General features: G+C 50.6%; 1 pseudogene; it reads left to right on the top strand.

The window, feature by feature from the left end:
- Positions 1–209: 209 nt before the first annotated feature.
- Positions 210–4,111, top strand: LOC108523372 (high mobility group protein B3 pseudogene; annotated as a pseudogene).
- Positions 4,112–5,149: the final 1,038 nt, after the last annotated feature.

Raw genomic sequence — 5,149 nt, 5'->3', positions numbered from 1 at the left:
CCTGGCTAACACAGTGAAACCCCGTCTCAACTAAAAAAATACAAAAAACTAGCCGGGCGAGGTGGCGGGCGCCTGTAGTCCCAGCTACTTGGGAGGTTGAGGCAGGAGAATGGCGTAAACCCGGGAGGCGGAGCTTGCAGTGAGCTGAGATCCGGCCACTGCACTCCAGCCTGGGTGACAGAGCGAGACTCCGTCTCAACAACAACAACAACAACAAAAAAAAAAGAAACCGTCAATTTTGCAGAATTTTCCAAGAAGTGCTCTGAGAGGTAGAAAGACGATGTCCAGGAGAGAGAAGTCGAAGTTTGATGAAATGGCAAAGGCGGATAAAGTGCGCTGTGATCAGGAAATGAAGGGTTATGGACCAGCTAAGGGAGGCAAGAAGAAGGATCCTAATGCCCCCAAAAGGCCACCATCTGGATTCTTCCTGTTTTCTTCGGAATTCCACCCCAAGATGAAATCCACAAACCCCGGCATCTCTATTGGAGACGTGCTCAAAAAGCTGGGTGAGATGGGGAAGAACTTAAATGATAGTGAAAAGCAGCCTTACATCACTAAGGTGGCAAAGCTGAAGGAGAAGTATAAGAAGGATGTTGCTGACTGTAAGTCGAAAGGAAAGTTTGATGGCGCAACGGGTCCTGCTACAGTTGCCTGGAAGAAGGTGGAAGAGGAAGAGGAACGGGGAGATGAGGAGGAGCAGAGGAGGATGAATAAACAAACTGTTTATCTGTCAAAAAAAAAAAAAGAAAGAAAGTAATGGATAAAAATGTGAGTGCGCCCTCTCTCTGTGTGCCTACTTTCTCCTTCAAGCAAAAGGTAGGCATGAGCAAGGATGAGGATGGCTTTGCGGGAAGGGTAGAGAGACAAGTTAAGCTATGAGAAGAAGCTGGATACAAAGGACAAATGGATCAACAATTTTGTTTACTGTTTTAAATATACTGCCTATTTTGAAAAAAGCACAGAAGCTAAAGCTAAAATTTTTCTTTTTTTTAAATTTTTATTTATTTAGTTTATTCATTTTTTTGAGACAGAATCTCGTTCTGTCTTCCAGGCTGGAGTGCGGTGGCACGATCTCAGCTCACTGCAAGCTCCGCCTCCCAGGTTCACGCCATTCTCCTGCCTCATCCTTCCCAGCAGCTGGGACTCCAGGCGCCCGCCACCATGCCTGGCTAATTTATTTTTTTTTTTTTTTTTTTTTTTTTAGTAGAGATAGGGTTTCACTGTGTTAGCCAGGATGGTCTCGATCTCTTGACCTCATGATCCACCCACCTTGGCCTCCCAAAGTGCTGAGATTACAGGCAGGAGCCACTGCGTCCGTCCTAATTTTTATTTATTTATTTATTTATTTATTTTTTGAGACGGAGTTTCACTCTTGTTGCCCATGCTGGAGTGCAATGGCGCGATCTCGGCTCACTGCAACCTCTGCTTCCCAGGTTCAAGCGATTCTTCTGCCTCAGCCTCCCAAGTAGCTGTGATTACAGGCATGCACCAGCATGCCTGGCTAATTTTGTATTTTTAGTAGAGATGGGGCTTCTCCATGTTGGTCAGGCTGGTCTCCAACTCCCGACCTCAGGTGATCCACCCGCCTTGGCCTCCCAAAGCGCTGGGACTATAAGCGTGAGCCACCACACCTGACCTATTTTTATTTTTTTAGACAAGGTGTCACTCTGGTACAGTGGCCTGATCTTGGCTCACTGCAGCCTCGACCTCTTGGCCTTAGACAATCCTCTCACCTCAGCCTCCCGAGTAGCTGGGACTACAGGCTCAAGCCACTATGCCCAGCTAATTTTTGTATATTTTGTAGAGATGGGGTCTCGTCATGTTGCCCAGGCTGGTCTTGAATCCTGGGTTCAAGTGACCCACCCACCTTGGCCTCCCAAAGTGCTGGATTACAGGCATGACCTACCTCACCTGGCCTGATTCTTTGTTGAAAAAATCATATGCATGTTTAAAGAAAGTATCTTTTTTTTTTTTTGAGACAGTCTGGCTCTGTCACCCAAGCTGGAGTGCAGTGGCACAATCTTGGCTCACTGCAACCTCCGCCTCCCAGGTTCAAGCGATTCTCCTGCCTCAGCCTCCCAAGTAGCTGGGACTATACGTGTGCATCAGTATGCCCAGCTAATTTTTGTATTACAGACAGGGTTTCACCATGTTGGCCATACTGGTCTTGAGCTCCTGACCTCAGGTGATCTGCCCGCCTCCCAAAGTGCTGGCATTACAGGTGTAAGCCACTGTGCCTGGCCAAGAAAGTATTTCTGCTTCTAGAGTTTCAGGTCCCCTCTCCAGCATTAACCTCTCCTAGCAGTTTCTTGTGTATCCTTCTAGTAAGCTTGTTTGGCCAAGCTTACATGTATGAGAACACATCTCCCTTTTCAGTGTGAAAGGAAACACACCTTTCTCTGTGCTTTTTCACATAACACTAAATCTTGACTGTTGCTCCATATCAGAATGTAAACAGGCTGTAAACCTCTTGTTACTGCACTTCCCTTTATTGCTTTTCACAGATACTCTGTTTTTTTACAAATCAAATGTGGCAACCCTACATCAAGCAAGTCTATAAGCACCATTTTTCCAACAGCACGTGCTCACCTCTGGTCTCTGTGTCACATTTTGGGAATTCATATAATATGTTTTCATTATTATTATATCTGTTATGGTAATCCAGGTTGATGTTACTATTGTAATTGCTTTGGACCACACAAATGGTGCCCATGTAAAACATCTATTTGTTTTTATTATTTATTTATTTAGAGACGGGTTCTCACTCGGTTGCCCAGGCTGGATGGAGTGCAGTGGTCCGATCTTGGCTCACTGCAGCCTCCTCAACCAGGAAGGAGTCAAGGATACTCCTGCCTCAGTCTTCCTAGTATCTGGGTCTACAGGTGTGCACCATGCCAGGCTAATTTTTTTTTTTTTTAGATGGAGTCTTGCTCTGTCACCCAGGCTGGAGTGCAGTGGCGCGATCTCGGCTCACTGCAAGCTCTGCCTCCCGGGTTCACGCCATTCTCCTGCCTCAGCCTCCCGAATAGCTGGGACTACAGGCGCCCACCACCTCGCCCGGCTAGTTTTTTGTATTTTTGTTTAGTAGAGACGGGGTTTCACCGGGTTAGCCAGGTGAAACCCCGATCTCCTGACCTCGTGATCTGCCCCCGCCTCGGCCTCCCAAAGTGCTGGGATTACAGGCGTGAGCCACGGTGCCCAGCCATGCCAAGCTAATTTTTTTATTTTTATTTTTGTAGAGACAGGGGTCTCACTATGTTGCCCAGGCTAGTCTTGAACTCCTGGGATCAAATGATCCTCCTGCATCAGCTTCCCAAAGTGCTCAGATTACCGGGAGAGTAATCTGCACCGCACCCAGCCAATTCTAACCTCTTTGCTGGTCCATTCTGGATGGAAGCAGTTCCTCCCCCTCAGAATCCCATTGAATTCTCCATAGTACCACAGTCTTTTGGCACTTACCTTTGCAGGAGTAGCTCTTTTGCTCACAAATGTGGTTCCTGTAACTACATTTTAAGCTCATTATTTGGATCATGTACCATCCAGGATTTTATTCCGCTTTGAATAGCTGCTTCCCCAGGTAGACAGGAAACCAAAATTCTACACAAATTTTGGGGCTGACGGCAGGGCGCCGTGGCTCATGCCTGTAATCCCAACTATTTGGGAGGCCGAAACAGGTTGATCACCTGAGGTCAGCCTGGCCAACATGGTGAAACCTGTCTCTACTAAAAATACAAAAATTAGCCGGGCGTGGTGGTGGACGCCTGTAATCCCAGCGACTCTGGAGGCTGAGGGAGAATCGCTTGAACCCGGGAGGTGGAGATTGCAGTGAGCTAAGATCGCACCACTGACTCCAGCCTGAGCGACAGAGCAAGACTTCGTCTCAAAAAAATAAAAATAACAATAAAAACAAAAAATTGGGGAGCTGAGGGTTGGATGATACTAACTCATGCAAACACCAAATCCTGCCTTTCTTCCCCTTCCAGGTGGCAAGATGGCTTTGAGATCAGTGATACATCCGCTGATTCTAGTGTTTTCCACCCAAGTTTTCAAGCCTTTGGGTGTCCAAACAAACAGAGGACAAGAGATCAAGATCTCGAAAGGTCTAGAAAAACCCGGGGCCACTTCCATTTTGTGAGGTTCTCAGCATACTGAAAACTGAAGACGTGCTAAGAGTGGGTTACTAAAATGGTGGCCTATCTGAAATCTTGCCACGGCACCATGCCTGCTCTCATCCTGTCATCCCTGTATCTCAGGGCTCATTCTCTGCCCTGACACCTAATCTCACTTCAGGAAACATAAATTGAAAGTTCAAATAACCTCGGATTATATTACTCTGGCCTGTGTGTTATACTGGGCGACGAGGCTGCGCAGCCTCCTGGGCCGAGCCATGACTCTGCAGGAACTGCGGCGCCGGCTCACACAGCGCGGAGCGGTGCACGCCTGGCCGGCCAGGCGCCCGCGCTGGGTTCTGCTCACGCCCACAGGGGCCCGCGTTCGCTGCAACCGGCCCTCCTTGATGGCTGATCGTCGGACTCCTACCCCTTCTGCCTGCTGCCAATTGCCCTGTCAGCTAAGGGCACGCGATGCGTCCCAAGTCTCGGCTCCAGCCACCAGACGGGTGAGGGCCACTGGGGGTTGGGTTGGAACGCCCCCGAAGGCACCACGGCAACCGAGCCGGGAACGCCTGTTAAGCCAGCCCCGCCCCGGGACGCGCGCGCCCGGCGGTCTCGATCCAGCGTGGCCCGCCCCCTCACCTCCCGCCCAACCAACAGCCACTTCCTGCCTCACTCCCGACCAATCTTCACGCTCCACGAAGAATAGCCGTAGGGGGTGTATGGGACGGTGCGTAGAGCGATGCCCACGCCGGCCAACTGGATGTCGGGGCTTGCGCGGGGGGGCGGGACTTGGCGCCGGCTGTGGCTACTCAGGGGCCAGGGGCGGGCGCAGGGCCGGGCTTAGTGCGGTGGGGCTCGCTCGCGCGGCAGCGGTGTCCGAGGGCTTTTGGTTCTGCGGCACGTGACGGTCGGGCCGCCTCCGTCTCTGTCTTTACTGCGGCGCGGGGCCAGGTGTGCGGGCGGGAAGGGGCACGGGCACCCCCGCGGTCCCCGGGAGGCTAGAGGTGAGACGGGAGACCTGAGTGCGTCCTCGG

This window comes from Rhinopithecus bieti, unplaced genomic scaffold (genome assembly GCF_001698545.2).
Source record: "Rhinopithecus bieti isolate Rb0 unplaced genomic scaffold, ASM169854v2 scaffold_73501, whole genome shotgun sequence".
Classification (NCBI taxonomy): domain Eukaryota; kingdom Metazoa; phylum Chordata; class Mammalia; order Primates; family Cercopithecidae; genus Rhinopithecus; species Rhinopithecus bieti.
This window is presented reverse-complemented; position numbering and strand designations above follow the sequence as displayed.